The sequence below is a fragment of the Narcine bancroftii genome, chromosome 14, assembly GCF_036971445.1.
Source record: "Narcine bancroftii isolate sNarBan1 chromosome 14, sNarBan1.hap1, whole genome shotgun sequence".
NCBI lineage: Eukaryota > Metazoa > Chordata > Chondrichthyes > Torpediniformes > Narcinidae > Narcine > Narcine bancroftii.
Genome location: NC_091482.1, coordinates 52,250,600 through 52,277,430, shown reverse-complemented (window position 1 = coordinate 52,277,430; position 26,831 = coordinate 52,250,600). Strand labels below are relative to the sequence as shown.

The 26,831-nt window shown below is 44.2% G+C and overlaps 1 protein-coding gene across 6 annotated transcripts in view; it reads right to left on the bottom strand.

Annotated features, from left to right (window-relative positions):
* sema4ba (sema domain, immunoglobulin domain (Ig), transmembrane domain (TM) and short cytoplasmic domain, (semaphorin) 4Ba) overlaps positions 1-26,831 on the bottom strand; it is a 314,544-nt gene that overhangs the window by 276,923 nt on the left and 10,790 nt on the right. For 2 of the 6 annotated variants that reach the window (XM_069911425.1, XM_069911431.1), the window contains exon 1: positions 1,570-1,799. The exons of 1 other annotated variant lie outside the window; for it this stretch is intronic. The gene's annotated coding sequence lies outside the window, so the exon portion shown is untranslated. Of the gene's footprint in view, positions 1-1,569; positions 1,800-2,484; positions 2,508-7,877; positions 7,981-11,958; positions 12,020-26,831 lie in introns of those variants that run through there. 3 more of the 6 variants (XM_069911430.1, XM_069911428.1, XM_069911426.1) reach the window with 3 other exon arrangements.

Genomic DNA, 26,831 nt, shown 5'->3' with positions numbered 1-26,831 from the left:
CCTCCTACCCTTCAAAATATACCGGGGGTTATAGGTCAATTGGATGTAATTGGTCAGCACGAGCTCGTGGGCTGAAATGGCTTGTAATCTTGCTGTATGTCTAAATTAAAATTAAAGACACAATACCCTTACTTTTTTCTCCATGTTATTAACAAAAACCACGGTGGGGAGCTGGCTGATGGAGGACCTCAGTTTTCTTCAGGCTGACTTCCAGGCCAAATATTTTGGCAGTTCCCGCAAAACAGGAGGTCATGCGCTGGAGAGCTGGCTCTGAACAGGCAACTAAAGCAGCATCATCTGCAAAGAGTAGTTCACGGACAAGTTGCTCTTTGTATGGTGTGAGCTTGCAGGCGCCTCAGATTGAAGAGGCTTCCATCCGTGCGGTACCGGATGTAAACAGCATCTTCATTGTTGAGGTCTTTCATGGCTTGTTTCAGCATCATGCTGAAGAAGATAGTAAAGAGGGTTGGTGCGAGGACGCAGCCTTGCTTTACGCCGTTGTCAATGGAGAATGGTTCGGAGAGCTCATTGCTGCATCTGACCAGACCTTGTTGGTTTCGTGCAGTTGGATAACCATGTTGAGGAACTTGCGGGGGCATCCGAGGTGCTCTAGTATTTGGCAAAGCCCTTTCCTGTTCACATTGTCAAAGGCTCTGGTGAGGTCAACAAAGGTGATGTAGAGTCCTTTGTTTTGTTCTCTGCACTTTTCTTGAGGGCACATCTCCATCGGGCACACAGAACTCAAAACGGTCAACCAGTTTACCTACCTTGGCTGCACCATTTCATCTGATGCAAGGATCGACAAAGAGATAGACAACAGACTCACCGAGGCAAATAGCGCCTTTGGAAGACTACACAAAAGAGTCTGGAAAAACAACCACCTGAAGAAACACACAAAGATCAGCGTGTACAGAGCCGTTGTCATACCCACGCTCCTGTTCGGCTCCGAATCATGGGTCCTCTACCGGCATCACCTACGGCTCCTAGAACACTTCCATCAGCGCTGTCTCCGCTCCATCCTCAACATTCATTAGAATGACTTCATCACCAACATCAAAGTACTCGAGCTAGCAGAGTCCGCAAGCATCGAATCCATGCTGCTGAAGACCCAACTGCGCTGGGTGGGTCACGTCTCCAGAATGGAGGACCATCGCCTTCCCAAGATCGTGTTATATGGCGAGCTCTCCACTGGCCACCGAGACAGAGGTGCATCAAAGAAGAGGTTAAAGAAATCTCTTGGTGCCTGCCACATTGACCACCGCCAGTGGGCTGATATCGCCTCCAACCGTGCATCTTGGTGCTTCACAGTTCGGCGGGCAGCAACCTCCTTTGAAGAAGACCGCAGAGCCCACCTCACTGACAAAAGACAAAGGAGGAAAAACCCAACACCCAACTCCAACCCACCAATTTTCCCTTGCAACCGTGCCTGCCTGTCCCGCATCGGACTTGTCAGTCACCAACGAGCCTGCAGCAGACGTGGACATTACCCCTCCATAAATCTTCGTCCGCGAAGCCAAGCCAAAGAAAGATTAACAAAAGCACATAAAAATATACAAAGTGTTTGCTCACCCAGTCTCTCACTGCAGTTTGCAAATGTGGGTCAGAGTAGAACTTTCATATCCCTGGAAACAACTTTAACCTTATTTCTTTCCACTCTCAGCAAAATGCAATAAATTTTAACTGGTGACCGGGTTTTGAAGCTAAATTTTCTTCCTCCATACATTCTGCAGATTTGGATCATTTACACGGCTCTGGCACATTATACAATACTAGAGGTGGAATAAAATGCTGAGATAGAGGAACACTCAGTCTGAAACTGGTAGAGATTGAAGGAGAGTGTGGGGGAGGAGTGGAGATGATTAAAGGCAGGAAGAGAGAAGGAAATGAAATGCAGGAGACGGCAAGATAAATCGAGGAGAGAGAAGAAAGGGACTTTGAATTGAGGCAAAAAAGGATTACAGAAAAAAAGAGAAAATGAAGGCAAACCAAAATAAAAAGGCTGTCAAGGAGGAGAGTTAATAATGGAATGTATTAAAGAGAAAGGCAATGTTTAAAATGTAAATAAAAGTGAAGATTCAACAATATTAAAATTGAGGAAACTCAAAGTTTCAAAATAGACATGGAATAATAATGAACAATTACTAGTATAAGGTTAGTAAAAAAAAATTCTCAGCAATTAAGGTAACAATGATCATTAAAGAAATAGATTAAACCACATAGTCAACACGGTTAGCACAATGCCTTTACAGTGCCAGCAACCTGGGTTCAAATCCTGCGCTGTCAGGAGTTTTTCCGTTCTCCCCGTGTCTGCATGGGTTTCCTCCCACCATTCAAAACGCATAGGGGTTGAGGCTGAAATGGGGTAGTTGGGCAGTACAGGCTCGTGGGCTAGAAGGGGCTGTTACCGTGCTACACTATGTATGTACGTCACATGTAAACTGATTCAATCAAATAACTGATTAATAATTAAACAACTGATTTTACGGTATCTACAGTAGTTCTTTCATCAATTCTTCAAACAACGAGTATCACATCTCCACCCACTCCTCGCCCATGAATGGAGTAGAATTCCTGAGTCACAAAGGCTCATTTGTTAATTCATGGTATTGAATGGGTTCCAACTTCTGACTAAACACGGCCCATCACTTTGCTTCAAAGCTGCCAAGGAACTCCCGAACCATCTTGTCATTCCCCAAAGATACCAAGGTTACGTTTCAACTGAATGGATGCTTGCCCTTCACAAATCCAAAACCTTTTCACCAGCCCCCACGCTGAGAGGGGCAGCTCGGGGAGACAGGCACAGAGTAATGATTGAGGGACTTGGAGGGAGCAACCTGGCTACCCTTCCGCCCAAACCCCCTGAAATGGAGACCTGGATTGACCAGTGGGTAATTTATGAGCGTGAAATGCGATAACAGCCGCACATGGCACCCACGAGGGTCACCACTCCGCGTTTCCTTGGGGTGTGCCAGCATCCTCATGCATCCCAAAGATATCCTGGTTGTTAGTTTGATTGGCCGCTGAAAACTGTCTTGAGTGCGCAGGTGAGTGGTTCGAATCAGAAGAGAGTTGATGAGATTGATGTAGGATTAGAGGAAATGGTCGACTCGAAGTTGTCCATATTGTATTATGCTCTGATTCAATTAAATCATCTAAACCATTCAGCATTCTTGGTTCCACCATTGCCTTCTCTCTGTATCCAGCAATTTCTTGTCTGCAATAAATGTCCAACTCAGCACAGCTTTGTCACATCTGTATCGTAAATATTCTGCATAAGAATTTCATCCTGATTGATACAGGCTGAAGCAGAAACTTGACTGAATAGCTACATAGCATTGTTACTTCTCTATTTCCTTTGCTCCATGTTCTTCCAGGAATCAACAGGAACGGAATACATGGTGTCGCTTCACTGAAAACTGACGATAATGTAGCAATGGACTGATTTATTGTCTGAGTAATCCTAATGTACTGGATTCCCAGACAGCTTTCCAGGCAGTGAGGAGAGTCTGCATTTACATCGTGCCATTCATGACCTTCGCACCTCAAAGTATTTTTAGGATGGATTCACAGTGAATGTACTTGGGTTGACAAGACTGGGTGACACGCAAAACAAAGCTTTTCATTTCATGACTGCACACATGAGAATAATCAAGATAATTATCATGTTAAAAATGGAGCAACTGATTTGCGCACAGCAAGTATCAACTGAATAACCATGCCACCTATTGTGTGTGTGTGTGTGTGTGTGTGTGTGTGTGTGTGTGTGTGTGTGTGTGTGTGTGTGTGTGTGTGTGTGTGTGTGTGTGTGTGTCTATTTCTCTCTCTATACTTGAGGTTTGCCTTCTCAAAAATATTGAGGATTATGATAAACAACTAAACAATGAAGACGCTGTTTACATCCGGTACCGCACGGATGGCAGTCTCTTCAATCTGAGGCGCCTGCAAGCTCACACCAAGACACAAGAGAAACTTGTCCATGAACTACTCTTTGCAGACGATGCCGCTTTAGTTGCCCATTCAGAGCCAGCTCTTCAGCGCTTGACGTCCTGCTTTGCGGAAACTGCCAAAATGTTTGGCCTGGAAGTCAGCCTGAAGAAAACTGAGGTCCTCCATCAGCCAGCTCCCCACCATGACTACCAGCCCCCCCACATCTCCATCGGGCACACAAAACTCAAAACGGTCAACCAGTTTACCTATCTTGGCTGCACCATTTCATCAGATGCAAGGATTGACAATGAGATAGACAACAGACTCGCCAAGGCAAATAGCGCCTTTGGAAGACTACACAAAAGAGTCTGGAAAAACAACCAACTGAAAAACCTCACAAAGATAAGAATATACAGAGCCGTTGTCATACCCACACTCCTGTTCGGCTCCGAATCATGGGTCCTCTACCGGCATCACCTACGGCTCCTAGAACGCTTCCACCAGCGTTGTCTCCGCTCCATCCTCAACATCCATTGGAGCGCTTTCATCCCTAACGTCGAAGTACTCGAGATGGCAGAGGTCGACAGCATCGAGTCCACGCTGCTGAAGATCCAGCTGCGCTGGGTGGGTCACGTCTCCAGAATGGAGGACCATCGCCTTCCCAAGATCATGTTATATGGCGAGCTCTCCACTGGCCACCGTGACAGAGGTGCACCAAAGAAAAGGTACAAAGACTGCCTAAAGAAATCTCTTGGTGCCTGCCACATTGACCACCGCCAGTGGGCTGATATCGCCTCAAACCATGCATCTTGGCGCCTCACAATTTGGCGGGCAGCAACCTCCTTTGAAGAAGACCGCAGAGCCCACCTCACTGACAAAAGGCAAAGGAGGAAAAACCCAACACCCAACCCCAACCAACCAATTTTCCCCTGCAGCCGCTGCAACCGTGTCTGCCTGTCCCGCATCGGACTGGTCAGCCACAAACGAGCCTGCAGCTGACGTGGACTTTTACCCCCTCCATAAATCTTCGTCCGCGAAGCCAAGCCAAAGATGAAGCTCAAAACAAAGATAATTTCAGATTTGCTGTATCACACAGGAAGATGGAGAAACAATAAATTAACTTGTATTGAATTTAGCATTTTTAAATCGCCTAATGATGCTGACATATTGCATTAATTCAACTGACCTAAAAATGTTTTGCCACTGATTTTCGTTTGTATTCAGCATCTGATGCCTCTCGTGTCTGTGTCCAACAATAGTCGGCCAGCATTGATGGATTCCAGTTGCCCTGATACGGCTTTTCCATGGTTGCAATGTCCTGGTGAAACCTTTCACCATGTTCATCACTGACTGGCACCAAGATCAGCAGGGAAGATGTCCAAGGGCGAATGCAGAAAATGAATGCACTTCATGGTTTTGTGTGCTTGAAATAGACTTAAAATATTACAGGAATTCACAAAAATAGATTATATCTAATAGATGGATTTTTTTTTAAAAAAGCTGATTTTTGTGGTCAACGGCTCAAAATCCAGAAAATACACCCAAAAGTGTTCAGGAAGGAAAATCTTTTGTTGGCCTGTTCCTCAAAATAAAAGCTGCGGTAGGCTTTCAAATGAACTGGGAGGGAAGGCAGGAGCCTTCTTTAATATTTCATCAAAATAATTTGACAGTGCAGCACTTCTTCTCAGCATTGAATTGGAAGCGTCAGGGAAAACTAATATAGGCAATATAATTTCCTGGTCAAAATGCAGCCTCTCAGCAGAGCCACTGAATAGCCTCCAATTTCAAGCCCGACCTCTCGAAACAGGTTCTTTCGCAAAGACTCGTGCGGTGAGCTAAACTGCTGAGATGCCAAGATTGCAGATACATTGCTTGGATCTTATTATATCCTGCCTCCCAGACACACTAGTACAGTGAAGCAAACAAACGGAAGGACACATCTGGAACACATCACAATCTCAGATATCCCAAGAGGTCTCACCACAAAGTGAAGTCCAATTACTGTTTAAAAATGCAAGTCAATTTACACAGCGCAGGTAAATGCCATCGATCAGATTGATAGTGGATAGTCAGTGGATAGTCTGGAGGGTTGCCAGAGATTGTAAAGGGACAGTGAAAAGAGATGGACTGAGAGGCGGCAGATGGAGCTTAACACAGAAAATTGTAAGGTGGTTCATTTTGGTAGGTCACATTGAAGACAGAATGTATTGTTAATGGAAGGGCTCTGAGCAGTGCGGACAAACTGAAGTATTTTGGGTCAGTGTCCATTAGACACTCAAAGCCACTACACAGGTTGATAGTGTTGTTAAGAAGGTGGATGGTGTGTTGGCCTTCATGGGATCAAGAGCTGTGAGGGAAAGTTGCAGCTATATAAGGCCTGAGTTAGATCCCACTTGGAACATTGTGTTCCATTCTGATCACCTCATTACAGGAAAGATGTGAATGCTACAAAGAGGAGATTTACGAGGATGCTTCCTGGATTGGAGAGCATGCCTTATGAGTAAGGTTGAGTGAACTTGGAGCGATGGAGGATGAGGGGTGGACCTGAGAGAGGTGTATAAGATGAGAGGCACTGATCGTCTGGACGGCCACAGACTTAATTCCTAGGGCTGAAAGGGCCAACACCAGGGGCGTAGTTTTAAGTATGTAAAAGGGAGATGTTAGTGAGCAGTTTCTTACACAGAGTGGTGGGTGCATGGAATGCGCTGCCACCAACAGTGGTGGAGGTGGTACAATAGGATCTTTTAAGAGATTATTAGATAGGTGAATGGAACTGAGAAAATGGAGGTTCAAGCAGTTGGGAAACTCCAGGCAGTTGTCTGGGCAGGTTATCAACACTGTGGGCTGTAGGACCTGTTCAATGCTGTAGATTTCTATGTTCTATTGAAAAATGAATAGACACAGAGCAGTCACAGTGGCGTAGGGATTCACACCATGCATTTAAAACACCAGTGAATGGGACCGGGGTTCAAATCCCGCACTAACTGTAAGGAGTTGGTATGTTCTCCCCATGTCTGTGTGGGTTTTCTACAGGGGCTCGGTCTCCTCCAACAGCTCGAAACGTACCGGGGGTGTAGGTTAATTAGGTGTAAATTGGGCAGCATGGACTCATGGTCCGAAATGGCCTGTTACCGTGCTGTATGTCTAAAAAAAACAAATGCTTTACTGTAAGTACAGTAGCTACTTGCAATTTAACTGAAGCTTTTTAGTCAATGCATTGAGGTGTACTGCATCGTTAAGAGTCTGGGGAGAGCCATTTATAGAATGTTGGGCCTCCTTACAATCTCACTCTCATGCTATCTGACCTCCCCACGAGGCAGGGAGAGGGAGAAACCAAGCTGCAGATGCTGGAGTCTTCAGCAGATGAAAAATTGCTGGAGGAACTCAGCAGGTCAGACAGCATCCATGGGTGGTCAACATTTTGAATCTGGACCCTTTATCAAGATGAGAGAGAAGGGTGTGAAATTATATACATAAATGGGGAAATAAACTGATGGAGGGGCCCAGAGGTGATAGGACAGTAGGTGTGGGGGAGTAGAAGAGGGGGAAAATACAGGAGTAACTAGAGAAGATCTGGAAACAGTGGAAGCAGATGGAGATAGAGGATACCTCAAATTAGAAAATGCAATGTTCATACCATTAGGTTTAAGGCTGTCTCAGTGGAAAATGTTTGGTATCACCCATAATGCCTGAGGATATACTTCGTCAGGCCCTGGAAATTAATCCAATTCTGTGTGCTTTAAAACTGCCAGGATCCCCCTTCTGTAATGTGGATGTGCTTCCAGACATCTCTATTCTCCTCCCGGAATTCCCAACTTCTTTCATTTTCTCCACAGTAAACACAGACAAGAAGTATTCATTTAAGATTTCATTTATCTCCTCTTGCTCTAGACATTTTTAATGTGTGAGCAGTTAAGACTGTGCAGTGTTGGCACAGATCAATTGCTTACAGACTCTCGAAGAACGCAGCAAGCTGTTTTCCCTCCTGTAGTTTGGGTTACGGAGAAAGACTATTTCCAATAGCCGGCCATGGTTGGGACCTGCCTCTGAGACCTTTTCAGAAAAGAATCAGGAATATATTTACTGCTGGGTCAAATGAAATCAAAGAACAAATTTAATTCACTCCTGTTGCAGAGATCAGTTATTAAATTAAATTCAGTAAAGAAGGAACTCAAATTTGAAAAAATTAGACTGATTTGAGTATTCAACGGTGGCATTTGGAAATGAGGTCTTGTATTCCACTGGAAAAAAATAACATTTGATTTACATAATAATTATCCATTCTTTGTTAAATTTTGAAGCCCGTATACGAGATATATGGGTTTGAATTTGTAATCGTTTTTCTTTCCCACAGTTATTGGGGTTGCAGTAAACCATGGCAATAATTGAAAGTTGTCTATCTATCTATTCTTTCCTTTCTTTTTTGGGGGGGGGTAGTTTTTTTTGCGGGGGGTAGTTATTTTTGGGGGGTTGCAAGGGCTAGGGTTGGGGGAGTGGGGGTTTACATGGGATCAAATATTATGTATCTATTTGTATTTATATTGTCTGACATTTTGATTAATAAATAAAATTTACAAAAAACAGGAACTCAAATAGAATTCACATCCAGCTTACAACACTTTTCTGAGGGATTTCTAATGGACCAACGCCAGACCTTCATGCACAATGAGCTCGCACAAACTACAATGTGATCTGTGATAAATCAGATAAAAAATTTATTTTCACGAGCACATCATGAAATTCGTTACTTTGCGCCACATTTATTGTTCATTGCAGGTGCAAAATTGCTATAAATTACATTTTTTTTTAAATAAATTAATTAACACAAAAGAGAAATTGAGATAGTGTCTGTGGTTCATTGTTCATTCAGAAATTTGATGGCAGAGGGAAAGAAGCAGCTTTTATACCTTTGGGTGTTCGTCCTGATGGTGACAGTGAGAAAAAAGGCATGGTCTGGGTGGTGAAGCTTTTGTAAGACACCTTCTCTTAAAGATATCCTTAACAGAGTGAAAATTAATGCCCATGAGAGTTCATAACTCTCAGTCGTCTTTTCCTCTCTTGTGCATTGACACCAATGACGCGACCAGTCAGGATGCTCCCTGTCGAAATTTGCAAGAGTCTTTGGTGACGTACCAAATCTCCTCAAACTCCTCACGAAATATAGGCTGCTGGCAAGCCTTCTTTGTGATCGCATCGATATGGAGGACCCAGGACAGATCATCAAAGGTACTGAAATCCTCTCCACTGTGGACCCTTCCCAAGGGGGCTGGTTTGGGTCTCCTGATTTCCCCGTCCTAAAGTTCACAATCAGCTCCTTCGTTTTGCTAACACTGAGTGCAAGATTGAGGAGTGAACGCTGGTAAAACGCCCCACTGCTAGCTGGCCTTTTGTATTCTTCTAAAAAAAAGGATAGAAATTGACTTAAAGTGCATTCAACACTGGGCCCCACATACTGGGAAGTCCTAATTCACTGAAGCCTCTGTCCCATTCCCTACACAAGGTCCACTTCCAATCTGAGGTGAGTGCGTTAGTCACAAAGGCGCCTCTGATAAGTTAAAGATGTTGCATACATATGTTAACGGTTACACAATGAATGGAATGATTAAGTAAAAGGTAATTCATTAAAACCAAAGATAGTGTGTCTTCCCTCAACATCTGGGATTTGTTTAACAGAGGGCAGCTACTACTGTACTTACTGAAAAAAAACAAAATGATCTTAAGATTCCCCAAGAATGACTGTACAAATGCTGAAGGACCCCAGTGTGTGAGCTGATCCAGGTAACTGTCTTCTCTTTTTTCTATATTTTCTATAATACTATATCATATGAAATGTTTTTTTCTCATTGAGGGTGGAGGTACAAGGAGGAAGGTAGGGGAATGGTAAGGGTGGGGTTAAATCATCATGTAATCGTTGTAATTTTAAATTTAATTAATATTTTATCTATATAAAAGTTTATTAATTACATGCATGGACATTTGTTAAATAAAAGTTTCAAAATAAATTCCTTTATTGTCTATAGAAGGTAATATTACACAGAATTTCCTTCTATCTGCCCAAAGGCAGACAAAGAATCGCCATTACTGTAGCCCGGCACCCCTCACTTTAAGAAAGCAAAAGAGACACTGAGAATCTGTGAATTCGCCTCCTGCAGGCTCTGCAGCCGTACAGACTCCTGCTCAATTCATCGGCGACCCGAGCTCCAGATCCAAACCTCCCGACACAATTTGGAAGCCTTCAGCGCCCGAGACCCTTCAGGAGCCCTTCCTGCCCTCAGCACCCTCTCAAATTCCAGCTCCAATACCTGGGTCCCATGAGCCCACAGCATATGGCCCGCAGCATGTGGCCCAGTGGCCCGCAGCATGTGCCCTGACCTTAAGTTGCCTGCAGCCTCAGCCCCTGAACCCCTCGCTGGTTCGCTGCCATGGTAACCTTCCCTGTAGGGTTTTGTCTTCTCTGCTTCCCCTTCTCAACGGGGGGAGGGGGGGGGAGTGGTGTTCCTCCCATTTCTGGTGCCCTGCTCCAAATTAATTCCTGCTCTAAATTAAAGTTTTTACCAGAAGACCGTGGAAAATTGAGGTTTGCAGCAAAGCTGCTGCCTCACAACTTCCGCAAGCCAGCTTCGATCTCGACCCAGACTCTCTATGTACAGTTTGCGAGCCCTTTCTGGGGGTTGGTACCTTAATTGACTGCTCTAACTCGTGTGCCACTGAGTGACAGAATCCTGAGGAAGTTGATGGGAATATGGGGAGAATAAAATGGTCTCAGATCAGACCAGTGTAACAGTGGGTGACTATTTAAGTTATGCGTATCTTCTCTGTCACAGGTTCAGTTCCATTGAAGTCAGTGAGCATTTTTGCTCATTGAAAGGTTTCTTTCCTACATTCTACATGATTGACCCCAAGCTAATAACTTCTCCTGGTCACAGGTTAAAAATCACAAGATTGTGGAACACAACTGTTCTTCTGCCAACTTACTTCACTCAAACCCAAGACCACGTGAGCAACACTTAACAGCCTTTTCAGCTGGTTTTACTCTATTATATATTAAAACTGTTAATCTGACACCATTGGGAGTTCATTGGTGTCAGACTAGCAGAGTTTCTGCACACACTCATGCTCTTCTTTCCATGTTATACATGGTAGATTCATAAATTATCCAGTTAACCCTGTAAATTTAAAGGGAGTATAGAAAACAGTATTAGATGGTTTAAAGAGACCATCAAATCTGGGGCCCTGGTGAGATCAAAGAAAATGTGGGGACCAGGGCCCTGGTTAGTTGAGTGGAAGTAATGCTTAATGAGAGTACATGAATCAGAGTCCCAGGGAATGACAGGGAAAGGGAGAGCCAAGATCCCCAGAGAATGACAGGGAGAGAGGGAACCAGGATACCCAGTGAATGACAGGGAGAGAGGGAACCAAGATCCCCAGAGAACAACAGGGAGAGAGGGAACCAGGATCCCCAATGAATGACAGGGAGAGAGGGAACCAGGATCCCCAGTGATCGACAGGGAGAGAGGGAACCAGGATCCCCAGTGAATGACAGGGAGAGAGGGAACCAGGATCCCCAGTGAATGACAGGGAGAGAGGGAACCAGGGTCCCCAGTGATCGACAGGGAGAGAGGGAACCATGATCCCCAATGAATGACAGGGAGAGAGGGAACCAGGGTCCCCAGTGATCGACAGGGAGAGAGGGAACCAGGATCCCCACTGATCGACAGGGAGAGAGCAAACAAAGGGTCCCAGTGAGTGAACGGGATCGTGGGAACTTGGGCCCTAGTGAGTGAATGGGATTATGGGAACGAACATCCCAGTGTGTGAATGGGATCGAAGACCCAGAAAGTTTAAAAGGAGCGTTGTAAAGTGGACCTAGTAAGCCAGTTGCTAAAGGGTCACATAGCAGGTTATTGGAATTTTACTGTGCTGCCATTCATACGCTCCCAATATCTTATATCATTTGCCTTAAAAATTCCTTTGTTAGTTAAACATGATTTACTATCCAATCACCCAGTGCCTTTCTAGGATTTACTTTACCTCAAATAGCTGTCTTCAATAATTCTTGTACTGTTGACAGACGACTTCAGGGACTTCATTCTTTCCTTTCCTCCCCCCCCCACCGCCCTCCTTTTTTGGAACAGCTCCGACATTTCTTTCCCTCGAGTCTTCTGGCACAGTTCCCTTGTCAAAGGAATTTAGAAACATGCCGATTACTTCTCACTAACCTCTTTCAGACTGTACTCAGATTTGGACCTCCATTCATAATGAGATCAATGCCTTAATTCTCATAACTGGTCCTTAAAATGATTAAGGAATATAATCAATTAAGCATACTAAATACTGAAAATATAACAACAGACTGATGTATTTCCAACTTCTGTATTTTCAAATTTACAGTCTCCATGCTCCATGTAAATAAGTATTCTGATTTCATCCTTCGTGGAATCCCAAGTAAATTTCAATCAAGTTCAGCGTGCCTTATTATTATTTAGAAACTTAGAAGATAGGTGCAGGAGTAGGTCATTCGACCCTTCGAGCCTGCTCCGCCATTCAACGAGATCATGGCTGATCTTAAAGTTCAGTTCCCCGTCCCCGCCTTCTCTTCGTAACCTTTAACACCCTTATACTGAAGAAATAGATCTAATTCCCTCTTAAATATATTTAATGAACCTGCCTCTACTGCCCTCTGTGGCAATGAATTCCACAGATTCACCACCCTCTGGGTCAAGAAATTCCTCCTCATCTCGCTCCTAAATGGTTTGCCTATTATCCTCAAACCATGGCCCCGGGTTCTGGATTTTCCCATCCTTGGAAACATCCCCCATCTGCATCCATTCTGTCCAGTCCTGCCAGAATTTTATAGGTCTCTATGAGATCCCCTCTCAATCTTCTAAACTCCAGCGAGTACAATCCCAATTTGCGCAATCTTTCCTCATAAGTCATTCCTGCCATTCCAGGTATCAGCCTGATGAATCGCCTCTGCACTCCCTCCATTACAAGAACATCCTTCCTTAGATAAGGTGACCAAAACTGCACACAATACTCCAGGTGGGGTCTCACCAAGGCCCTGTACAGCTGCAGTAAGGTATCCTTGTTCCTATACTCAAACCCTCTTGATATGAAGGCCAACATACCATTTGCCTTTTTAACCGCCTGCTGTACATGCATGCTCGCCTTCAGAGACTGATGTACAAGTACCCCTAGGTCTCTCTGCACTTTCCCATCTCTTAATCTATTGCCATTCAAATAGTAACCTGTCCTCCGGTTTGTATTACCAAAGTGGATAACCTCACATTTATCCACATTGTAGTGCATTTGCCATGGATCTGCCCAGTCCCTCAATTTATCCAAATCACACTGGAGCTTCCTGACCCCCTCTTCCGTGCACACAACCCCTCCTAGCTTAGTGTCATCTGCAAATTTGGAGATATTACATCCAATCCCCTCATCCAGATCATTAATGTAAATTGTGAACAGCTGGGGTCCCAGTACAGATCCCTGTGGTACCCCACTGGTCACCGCCTGCCACTCAGAAAACGAGCTATTTATCCCAACTCTCTGTCTTCTACCTGCCAGCCAGTTCTCAATCTACATCAATACTTTGCCCCCAATCCCATGAGTCTTGATTTTGGAAGCCAGTCGTTTATGCGGGACCTTATCGAAGGCCTTTTGGAAGTCCAGGTACACCACATCCACTGGCTCTCCCCCATCTATTTAACGAGACACCGTGATTGAAGTAAAAGCACAAAACTGGAGGAACAATACCTAACATTCCATCTGGGCACTCTCCAACTGGACGGCATTAACATCGACTTCTCCAGTTTCTGCTGGACCACTCCCCGTTCACCCTCTCTTCCCCATCCCTCTGTCTCCTTTCCTTCGGCTCTCCATTCCCTTCCCTCTCCATTCACCCTCCCCCACCTTTCCCCTGTTTGCTGGTGTGCCCTCCCTACCTTATCCACCTACGACCTCCTCTGCCCCTCCCCTACCCCACCATTTTATTCAAGCACCTGCCTAAATTTTGATTATACCTCGATGAAGGGCTCAGGGCCTAAATGTTGGCTATGTATTTTGAACTTTGTGATGTAAAGTACACTGTTTGATCTGTTGAGTTTCTCCAGCTTTGTATTTTTATTATTATGTGACTTAGTTTACGTTAGCATTATTTCAAACTGAAATTGTGAAATACCGAAATGACAAAGAGAGCATGCAAACTCTATATAGGCAGCACTGGGAGTTGGGACTGAACCCATGTCACTGGAACTGTGAGGCAAGTAGCTGTGTCTCTGTGGTCTTGAAATGTTGGCTGGTTACCTGCAGCCAATAGGAATTGTCAACCTCGGAGTGGAACTAGAACAGTCAGCTCTCTGCCACTGGGTTAATTCAGGGACAATTTATAACTCAATCTAATTTTACCTGCTTAAATTATTCTCTATGAAAGCGGAGACTAAAAAGCAACATGATCAGGAAAACGATGCAGCAAATGCTCAGCTCGTCAGACAGCATCAGTGGAGAGAGAAACTGTTAGTTTTTTCATGCTTCATGTGTAGTCATAAGATCATTGGAGCAGAATTAGGTTATTCAGCCCATCGAGTCTGCCCTGCCATTTAATCATGAGCTGATGCATTTTCGCACTCAGGTCCACTGCCTGGCCTTCTCCCCACAACCTTTGATGCCCTGGCTATCAATCTCTGCCTTAAATACCACCCGATGATCTGGCCTTCACCACCACCTGTGGCCACAAATTTCACAGATTTACCACCCTCTGGTTGAAGAAATTCCTAAGCATCTCTGTTCTAACCAGACGCCCTTCAATCCTGAAGTTCTGCCCTCTTGACTGCGATTCTCCAGCCATGGGAAACAACCTTTGAGCATCTACACTGTCTACGCCTTTCAACATTTGAAAGGTTTCAGTGAGTTCCCTCCCCATTTTCCTAGATTCCAAAGAATACAGGGCAAGAGCTGTCAAACCCTCCTCATATGATAAAAAGCCTCTGACTTACCAATACAATAATATCAGTTACTAAGTACCAGATCAGAACATGTTATTGTGGGATCTGAATTGATCTTGTGGCTACCAGTCAGGGTCTATAATCACTCAGCTCCTTGTCTCCTACAATCAGAAGAAAACAAAGACTTGGACTCATCATTTACTGTTGATGTGACCACTAATATATTTATTTATTTTCCAGTTAGAGATTAGGCTTAGTGTAAAAAGTAGCCTCAAAGAATATACCATAAATGCTCATGTAAAAGTCAAATTTTGTAGACCATTTTTAATGTTAAATTTATGGCATCCATGGAGACTACTTTTGTGGCCCAAAATATCATATCATACAGATCTCTACACAAATAAAGAATAAAAAGAATACAAATTCTGTGTGTCAAAACACGCATCCTACCACGGGGAAGCTCAGGACCAGGTTAAGTATTTGCTCGACAGGAATTCCAATCGGCGGGCAGCCAGGGCTGAGGTGAGAGTCTGTGTTTAATGCGTTAGGAGCTCTGATGGGCAGGCGGCCGGGGCGAGAGTCCGCGTTCGAGGCGTAGGGAGCTCCGGGGCTGAGGTGAGAGGCTAGGGTCGACTTTTCTAAGGGATGTATGGAAAATTCCAAATCTCTTTAGCCAAAGTAGGGGGTCGACTTTTGCTAGTCCCCAACTGTTAAACAGGTTAAACCAAAGCCTGGCCTTATGATGAGCCTGGCTCATCATAACACTTCAAGCTGCAGGGCTGGAACTGCCCAACCACATTTGCACTGGGTACAAGCTGTTTATATCCAAGCTTCATCCCACAATGTGATTACAATTTGTTCTGACTTTGCCAATTTTTTAATTTATTCGTAGGATGTTGGCAAGCCCTACATTTATTAACTGCCTCTTGCTGCCCCGCAGTTGGATCTGGTGAGTTGGCTCCTTGAATCACTTCAGTGCACAGAATGATTTTGTTTTGTCGTAAAACTTTGTTTCATTTCTCTCAGCAAGTGCTTGCTATATTTTGCATTTTTCCTGCTCTCAAGATATCGCACAGTGTTTTACCGTCCATGGTGAAGTGAATTGGTGGTGTGTACAAAACATAATACAAAAGAACCTTCCACCAACACCAATGTTGACCAAATAAATCCTGCTTAAATATTAGCAGAATGATACTTCTCGATCTGGACACAGGCTAAGCCAGTGCTCTTGACACTTCATGCTTCAGACTCTGAACGGCAAGGACCATAATGAGCTGTGAAAATAAGTGCATGAACCATCTCAAATTGGCTTCATTTTGCAATGGTTAATAGAATTTGTCTCAGTGCCAGAGAACAATAGACTGACATTTTTCCATAGCACGTACACGGCTTCAATGCAGGGAGGAATTTCTAATACTCCACAGCTTTCTTTCTGTTGTCAATAGGTTTAATAGTTACTGAAATTAAATGATAGAACTTTAGACTTCACGTGGGAGATGGCTGCAGTCTATACAATAACACTTCACATGTATGCACAGTTTAGTGTATAAATGATAACACCACGATATTCTTCCTTCAAAATATTTGGAGAAATAACATGAAAAATATGCAAACATTTTTTTTATCTATCATGTCATTGAGGCACGACAGAAGACAACTTTGTTTAGATGTACGTACATACAACACAGTAACAGGGCCTTCCGGCCCATGAGCCTGTGCCACCATATTATACCCAATTAACCTACAACCCCGCAGTATGTTTTGAACAGTGGGAGGAGACTGGAGCACCCAGAGGAAACCCACGCAGATAAGGGAAGACACAGAGGTTCCTCACAGACAGACACAGAGTTGAACCCAGGTTAGGGCCGCTGGTACAGTGTTGCGCTAACTGCTAAGCTAAACACGCTGCCCCTAATGTGATTATAGATCGAGCCCTACCTTGGGACCTGTATAGATAATCCTGGAGGAAGACTGTAAGATTACTGCATGGTCACACATGGCAACTTTGTGAACACAAGAGGCAGCAACAAGGAAACAAAACAAAACAAAAAAAAAATCAGCTGGAAGAACTCAGCAGATCAAGACACATCTGTGGAGGCAAGTGGAAGGTCAACGTTTCAGGTAGAAAGACTGCCTGACCCACCAGGGTCTTCCGACTACTCTGGTTTCTGCTAGCCAACTCTCCCTCCCTTCCCTTTCCCTTCCTACCACCAGTTCTCCACCTCCTTCCGTCTATTCACAGAGCCATCCCTCCTCCCCATGTTTGCTGATGTGCCCTCCCTCCCTTATCCACCTATGACCTCCTGGCTGTGGGACTGTGCTCCTCCCCTGCCTTGCCCTCCCCCCATCATTCTGTTCAGATGTCTGCCCATATATTGCTCATACCTTAATGAAGGGTCCAAGCCCAAAACTCTGGTTATGCATCTTTATCTCTGCTGTTTGACCTGCTGAGTTGCTCCAGCATTGTGTTTTTAATTCAACCATGGTGCCTGCAAACTTTTGTCTTTTGCCCAGTTTGCTTTCTGCTCCAGATTCCTGCATTTGCTGTCTCCGGTGTCCCCCAAAGACAGGAGTAGGCCTTTTGTCCCTCTGTATCTGCACAGATATTTAATAAGACCATGGCTGAACCCTTACCACAATGGGCTCTCCTGATGCTGAAATAACATTTACTGCAAGACTGGGCCTGATCACTTTGGAGTGCCTGCCTTTTTCCCAGCATCAGATTAAGTGTGCTGACAGAAGAGTTCCCTCCAGAATTTACCTTGGGCATGTTCATGCAATGGGTGCCTAAGTGGCCTGCTTGGACTGAGGACCACAGGACAATAGAAAGGGAAATGTCCATATGTGAAAAGCCCGTTGTGAGATGTTGATACGAGGACCACTCTGGTGAACAATATATACTCAGGTTTGAATTACTATCTCTGAGAGATGCAAAATGCTACTAAATGGTCTCTGGCCATCCTGGGCATCTCTGTCCATGGGGGGGGGGGGGGGGGGTCAAGATCACAAAGACTCCCAACTTTCATGCGGCAAGATCTTTCCAGACCTTCACTTTGATTTCATTGAAGAACTGTGGTTTAAGGTAAGAGGGGAAAGATTTATGAGAGGCATAATAATGTGCATTTGCCAACGAAAGCTATGGATGCTGGTCAAATTATGATATTCAAAAGGCATTAGGACAGATCTATAGATAGGAAGGGTTTAGAACAACAGTTTTCAAACACTTTCTTTCCACTCGCATTCTACTTTTAAGTATTCCCTATGCCATAGTGATTAGTAAGGGATAACTAAAGGTGATGTGTGGGTGGAAAGAAAAAGTTTGAAAACCACTGTTTTAATCGTCCCTAATTGATTCGTTATGTGCACGGTTTCATAACTCCAAACGAAATGGGCCAATTACAATTTTTCTCAAGCAAAATATATCAGTAACAATTGGGTCTAGAGCAGTGATTCTCAACCTTCCCTTCCCACTCACATCCCACCTTAAGTAATCTCTTACTAATCACAGAGCACCAATGGCATAGGGAATGCTTAAAGTGGGATGTGAGTGGAAATAAAAAGGTTGAGAACCACTGTCTTACACATTTCAATCAACTCGCCTCTCACTTTTTTGAACTGTAATGGATAGAGGCCAAGTCAGTCCAACCTTTCCTCATAAGACAACTTGCCCATTCCAACTCTTAGTTTAGTAAATTTTCTCCAAACTGCATTACTGAGGTGAACTATTTATTGTCACATAGAGCAAATATGCACTAAAAAACTGCTTTTCACGCTGAAGTACAATAGCACAAAAACAATCATGCAATATTACTGAGAGAAGTACAGTCTCTCCCCGACTTACAACCTACGTGCCTTACAACCATCCATACATTCAACTGAAAAAAAACCCAGCTGCATGTGCGCAATAGTGACCATCTCTCAGTTGCTATTTGGTAAGCTCGACAAAGAAGATGGCGAGCAAGAGGACAAACCCATCCCCCGCTGATAGATCTGGCTAGAAGCTGAGGAAGACATTCGATTTGGAATTGAACATGACTCGACTTATGACTTCTACCTGCCATGGTAACGTGCTTCCAACTTACGTCCATTTTGAGATACGACCAGTCAGTCAGAACGGAACTCGGACATATGTCGGGGAATAGCCATGGTTAAAACAAGTGAAGGACTATGATGAGGTAGGTTTGCAAGATCATCTTTTACTGATGAGAGACCCTGGGAGTTATATCAGAGGGCTTTCCTGGACCCAACACATGAATATCATTCTGATGAAAGCTGGTCAGTACCTCTGTTTTCTCCAGAGTTTGCAGATGTTTGGTATGACATTGAAAACCTTGGTAAACTTCTACGTCACAGCCTGGTACGGCGGAACCATACCTCCGAGTGGAAAGCCCTGCGAAAGGTCACGGACACAGCCCAGGATGTCGCAGGCAAAATTGTCCCCATCATCAGGAACATGTACAGGGAACACCGCCGTCAGAGGGCAGCAGGAATCATCAGGGATCCGCCTCACCCAGCGCACGTGCTGTTCTTGCTGCTGCCGTCAGGAAAGAGGTCAAGGTGACACCAGACTCGCCCCACCAGGTGCAGCAACAGCTGTTAACTCTCCACCAGCAGACTCAACAATAAACTCAATCAGGGACTCATTTAAGGATTCTTACTTTTGCACTTTATTTATTATTAAATATTTATTTTGTACTGTACCATTTATTTGCATTTCTTTCTTGCTTACATTTCTCCCTTTGGTATACATACCTTTTCTTGAAATTTTTTTGCACAACCGACAAGTAGAAATTCTGCCTGGCCCGCAGAAAGAAGAATCTCTGGGTTGTTTGTGATATAATGTATTTACTCTGACAGTAAATCTTAACCTGCTGTAATCATACGCTTGACTGGGTTCAAGGTTAACAACTATCCTTCCATAAGTAAAGGGGAGCAATAGGTTTTCCAGATATGGTCTCACTCATGGCTGATGTTGTTTCATGCAATGCTCCCAGGTCTTCCCAACAAGAACATTAGCTTTCCCAATGAACTACCTGCAAGTCATGCACTGGGATTGCTCGACATCAGGGATCTCCAAAGTGGTCGCTATCGACCCCTGGTGGGGGTCGATTGGGACCATCTAAGGGATCGATAAATGCCTGGGGGCCAATAAATGCTGGGGGGAGGGGGAGTTGGTCAATTGAACTTTTGGAGTCGAAAGCTGACGCTCGTATAATAAATAAAAATATATAAGATACAACTTGCTGTTACACATTTCTGATTAGTTTTTATTGTCTATTTATTTTATATTCTATTTATGGAAACATAATGATAATAATTTATTATTAGTTGTTCACAAGACAATGCAAGACAATGACGGATTTACTTTACTCATATGCTCCATTTAAAAAAAAATACTCAATAAACGTATTAATTATATTATTCATCGTTAGTATTATAGTCCTTCTTGTAACATTTTTAAAACATTTTAGCTTAGCCTTAGCTTTATTTTCAACTATATAACTAAAATCTGGGTGTGGCAATGCTAGGCCGAGTATCCCGGCCGCGTCATTTCCTGCCCAGCGGCGACAACTAGCCCAGAGAAAGCCCGTGCCAAATGATGGCAAGCGGAGTTCTCTCTCTTTCTCTCTCTCCTTTTTTTTGGCTAGGAGTGTTGGAGAGCATTTGGTGAAAGGGAAATGAATCATGTCGTAGTTACGACATTTGCACCAAATGGCAGCAGATTTTCCCCTCTGTGCACTTTCCTGTAATTCCTGTAGCATATTCATTTATCATGTATTCCCACTGACTTTGGTCACTTTGAACACTTTTATGTTGGATTCCAATATTATATTCAATATTTTGTACATTTCTCAATGACAGAAAGTTTTTCCTTTTTAGTGTCCCTATATTTCATGAGGGATAATCACAGGGTAGAGGGGATGCAGAACAACAGTCTCGCAGGGCGTGGGATGCAGTGTCCCTCACTGATGTAAACTGCTTAATCATCTACTTAATCATTATTATTTGTTTGTTTATTTGTACATTCCTGAGGGTCGATGAGGGATCAAGGATTCCATGAAGTGGTCGAGGGTCTAAAAAGTTTGGGGGGCCTCTGCTCTACAACTTACACCATCCCAATAATAAACTTCTTCCTTATTTTAAAAATAAAATGCTGGAGAAACTCAGAAGGTCAAACAGCGCACTTGATATAGCAAAGATAAAGATACATCACCAACATTTCGGGCTTGAGCCCTTCAACGTTTGAGAAAAATGTGGGCAGGCAATAGAATAAAAATGTTTTTTTTTTCCTGCCATAAAGGACGGTGTCACAATTTCCTTTGTTATACAGGTACCCCCCCCCCACTCACTTTTCAAATGTTCGCTTTGCGCCACGTCACGTTAACGAAAGACCTGCATTGCTTTTGTCAACCGAAATGAATCGGAAGAGGATTTTCGCTTTTACGAAAAAAGGCGAAGAGCGAAAATAGCATTCAACATTTGTTTTGCAGTGAGCGGTTATAGAGGCAGCGCGCACCCCGAGTAGTGAGAGTGGCACTGCCAAGCTCCTTCCCCCAGGAACTGCACCCCAGCATCAAGCCGCCATCGCTTTGAATGGTGTCTGTGAGCACTGCTGTTTTCCCAATTCTGGTAAATGTAACTACACTGTATATATTACTATTTTATCAGATCATTCCTGCTTTTACTTTATTTTACATTTTAGGTGTTATTTGGTGGGTTTTTTTTGGTACTGGGAGTGCTCAAAAAATTTTCCCATAGAAATCAATGGTAATCGCTTCTTTGCTTTAAACCATTTCGGCCTCCGAAAGGTTCCATAGTGGGGGATACCTCTATACCATTTGTTAAACCTCTGCCTATTTCCAGAGCTTTTTTATGTCTTTTTTTTTAATTTTTTTTTTGATGTTACAGACTCCTGCATTTCAAACTACATAGAACATTCATCCCCTTTTACAGGGTATATTATATCACTTTCCCCCTCCCCCCACCCCTCAAAACAATAAATCAACAAACACGTACTAGTTAGAAAAAAAAATAAAACACAACAGAATAACAATGGTTACAAATGGATCACAGAAATAATCCAAAAGATAATATAAACCAAGAAGATACCCGAGTAACCTCAAGAACGCAGAAAAAAAAACTTGGGCCTTTCTATGTTTTTCTGTAGCCTCTGTGCCCTCTTCAAGTTCTATCTTCCTGCTTCCCTTTGTGTCATCATCGAAGTTAGCTGAAAAACTCGACAGCACAACACCATTCTACAAAACCACACCTGCAACCTCTGCCAGGCCTTGTCACCCTCCCAGAAGGGAGGGCCCAGAGTTGGACACTCAACTGCAAAATGATGGCACCTGGAAAGCACTTTGCTGCTTCTGTGTCCTCGACTTTTAACCCACATTGCATTATTCAAACCTGGATTGAACTAACATTTCTGTGCTTAATTTCATCCAGCTGCTATTTGCCAGCTTTGTTACTTGTCCGTTGCCAGTTATGAATTCTATTTGCTTAAGACTCGATGGTGTTGACTTTATTCCTCCTCACTCTCAATATTAGTATTAATGTAAAAGTTGTCATTGTTTTCAATATAATGAAAGAAACTGAACCAAGTATAGACAGCAAGCTGATGAAAATAACGTTCACATAGGTCATATTCAATTTCAGTCTAACGCAATGCCTTTTCATCACCAGCGATCGGGACTATGGTTCGAATCCCGTGTTCTCCGTAAGGATTTTGTACATTTTCCATGTGTCTGCGTGGGTTTCCTTTGGGGGCTCCAATTTTCGCCCACCGTTCAAAAACCTACCGGGGGGTGTAGGTTGTTTGGGTGTCAATTAGGCGACATGGACCCATGGGCCGAAATGGCCTGTTACTGTGCTGTCTGTCTAAATTAAGTTAAATCCAGATATAAATTACTGACAAGGACCTGAAATTGAGAATTTCCGAACTTAAAGTGGGTCATTTGAAACCACTGCAATATGTTAATTTGTTCTTTTGTTTTTGAGGTAGGTGTGTGGTTGGAGAGGGATGGGCGAGGGGTCGTGGAAAGGGGGAAAATACAATAGCCGTTTTCACACCGCAGGGGAGCGGTGACCCTATTTTGTCCTGGAGAAATTCACGGGAATTCAGGACCTCCCGGGCCTTTCACGCCATGGTCCAAATTCCCGGGAATATGCTCTCCCTGGAAATTTAGGGGGAGTCCCACCCCCGACTGATGACGTATTACACAAGTTCACCACCCCGTCCTTTGGTCACCGCCTGCTCCTCGTTCCCCCCCCCCCCCCGCGTGCTTCGGGACATCGTGATGGCGGCACAATGCAGGATGAATGGCCGACTTCATTTGTCATTATCCCTCACCCGCGTCCATTGCTCGCTCACCTGCCCCTCGCTCCCTCCCCCCAGGTACCCTTCCCCCACCCTCGCGCTACGACCCCCCCCCACCCCCCCACAGTTCAGCATATCACGACGGTGGCACAATGCGGGATGAATGGTCGACTTCATTTCCCATAATCCCTCACGCAGCTGGAACCGCTCTGGGAAATACATGGCGGGAGGGATTATGCTTAGCAAGGATGGCCATTCATCCCACAATGTGTTGAAGCGGCCCACTGTTGTCAGGTGGTAAGTATCCTTTAATTTGAATTTTAATTGCCTACGTGACACAGCACACACACGGTGATGTCACGAGGATTCCCTGCTCAGCCATTTGGCTCTTCACACCACAGGGGGAGGGTGGTCCGGGAAAACTTCTGAGGAATCTCCATTTTACAAATGCGATGTGAAAAGGCCTTATGTTTCAGTCTGCTCCGAAGATCTGTCACCACACAATGCATCAAGTTAACATCTGTGTTGGCCGAGACGTGATTATGTTAAATTGCAAAATTAGCTCCAGCTAAGTAAATTCTTTAAGCCCCATCCCTCCTCCACATTTAATGAATAGACTTGTTACATTTTGTCCAGCCCTCGACATTCCTGGAAGAGAAGGCAGCAGAGGATTTGACACAATATCTCTTGTATCGTGCAAACCACGTGCCTGCCTGTGAAAGAGACCTCTGCTGCAGGAAAGCTAATCAGAATTTATTGTCATAAACATGTTTCTTGGCAGCATCAGGGTGCAAAATTACATTTAAAAATAAATACATTAGTGCAAAAATAAGAGAAAGTGAGGTAGTGTCTGTAGTTCATTGTCCATTCGGGAATCTGATGGCAGAGGGGAGGAAGCTGTCCTTGTGCCGCTGGGTGTTCGTCTTCAGGCTCCTGCACCTCCTTCCCAATGGTAGCAGTGAGAAAAGGGTGGTTAGGGATAGAGGCTGCTATCTTAAGACACCGCCTCTTGTACATGTCCCTGATGAAGTAAACTGATGCCCGTGATGTCTGAGTTCACAATGCTCTGTGGCTTTTTTTTATTCTCCCCTGCACTGGCATCTCTGTACCACTCAGTGATGCCACCAGTCAGAATGCTCCTCACTGCACAGCTGTAGAAATTTGGAAGTCTTTGGTGACAAACCAACCCTCCTCAAACTCCTCAAGAAGTGTAGCTGCTGCAGAGCCTTCTTCATGATTACATCGACATGGAGGCCCCAGGACAAATTCTCAGAGATGCTGACACCCAGGATGTTGTAACCCTTTCCACTGCTGGTTCATTTTCTCCTGATTTCTCCTACCTGAAGTCCTTGGTTTTGCTAACACTGAGTGCAAGGCACCACTCAAGTAGCTGATCTATCTCCACCCTGCTGACAACCGTGGCATCATTGGCGCAAATTTGTAGACGCCATTGGGATTGATCCTGGCCGCACAGTCATGGCTGCGTAGCGAGTGGGCAAGTAGGCTAACAATGCATTGTTGAGATGGCCCGTTTTGATCGCCAATGAGAAGGCATTAAAGTTTCCAATTCATACTGATTCAGTAACCACCCCCATGGGTGATGGAAGAACTAATGAGGAAGAATGAGTGTATTGTTACAAATCACTTGGTTGAGAACCTGAACATTTAGTTTGCGCGTACCCAATGCTACCAGATCAGGAATAGACAGGCAGAGGCAATATCAACTGTGTTTCTCTCACAACGTGTCCAACCTGCAAAGAAAAATATGAGTGCATCTTGCACACCACATTGTACCAAGTCTTATACCAGCATCTGGCAGTCTCACTGAGTGAGAATGCCAATCAGTAATGTATTTATAATGCATTCAAACTTTAGAATGAGAGAAGGTTGTACCTTCACAAATCTGTGAAGGATTTTAAATTTAGATTTCACCAGGATGTCACTTGAGTACGGTAAAGCCCTTGGTATGGAACATCACCACCCACCGGTTCCCCTTCATCTCACCCACCACTGTGATTCGGGACAATTACGCGTGTAATAGTCGAATTTTGTGGACCAGTTATTAGGATAAAATTTAGGGGGTCGACTATTAAATGCGTACTATTTTTGACCTGAGTCGATCGGGAGCTCAAGTGGGCGGGCAGAAGGTTGAGACCTGGTGGTAAGTCCATATATGGGGGTGGCCAGGAGCTTGGATGGGTGGGCAGCCAGGAGTTCAGGTGGGTAGGTGGCCGTGGCCAAATATGGGGGGGGGGGGGGTTGGGGTCGACATTTCCACGGTATCAACTATTACATTCATACATACAGTACTTCTTCATATGTTACCAAGTCGTCCAAAGCCAGGAACTCCGCATCCAACACCACTGTGGACTAGCTACACAAGAAGATGGCTCACTACTGCTTTCATTCACAAGGGCAAACAGGGATCGGCAATAAACATCGGGCTTACCGTTGTTCCTGTATCCCGAAACTGAAGAAGGCCCAGTGGTTAAAACTGACTCATTCAACGTGGCTATGGCTGACTCAAAGAGCCACTGAGCTTCTGAAGTATGGAGCAAACTGGAATCTAATGGTCTGACCTCAGAATTTGTCTGATCAGTGAAGCAGCAAATTGGCAACAAGCTGGCAGAAATAAGTGGATGCAAACCTCTGACCTCATTTGCCACCGCATGTAAATTCTCTGATGATCCATCCAGCTGTTGAGTTAATACTTTTTGCCTCATGAACTCAACCTTTGCTGTCCTGACTCTTGCTGAACCCCCGAGCAGTACTCAGCACCCACTTTTGACTTGCCCACACAAAGCCGTTCATCTGCAAATCAGAAAATAATACTGGAAATGTCAGAGGAAGGGAAAATGGAACTCAAGGAATTATTGCAACTTGGAAAAACAGAACTCAAAGGCACAGTCAGAGGTTGTTTTCTGATCCCACTTTCACAGCACATGAATCATTAAGTACCTGCAGCAGGCATAATTGGCAAACAGGAAGGTCAGCAAATTAATCAGGCTATTAAAATGCAGACAGGATTTATAAACAGAAGCAAAGGATGAAAGAGCAAGGATAAACCTTAAGAGGTTTTAAAGCCGATTCTAGGAAGGAAATCAAGATCAGAACAAATTGAGTGGGTGTATTATTATTTCATTGAACGTACAGCGTAACAACAGGCGGATCTGGAAAGTAAACTTTTATTAAAATTTTAAATTAAGACATACACCACAGTAAGAGGCCCATGCTGCCCAATTACACCCAATTAACCCACAACTCTCATATGTTTTGAAGGGTGGGAAGGACCCAGAGCATCCAGGGGAAACCCATTCAGACAAGGGGAGAAGGTAGAAACTCCTTACTGCAGTGCTGGGACTCTGGCGCTGTAACCACTACGGCAACCATGCCGCCCAACTGCTTTCTCCCTCCGCACCCACGGCCCCTCCTATTGTGTGTTTCCAGCATTCTCTGTATTTATTTCAGCTTTCCAGCATCTGCAATATTTTGCTTCACTGCAGAAATGGGTAACCGTCACACACCAATACACCCTCCTCGTCTTCGTCATTGGAAGTCTAACATCCTATTTCCTTTTCCTTGAGGTGTTTATCCAGTTTTCCCCTCATGTGGAATTGTGACAAAGAAAAGTTGCAGTT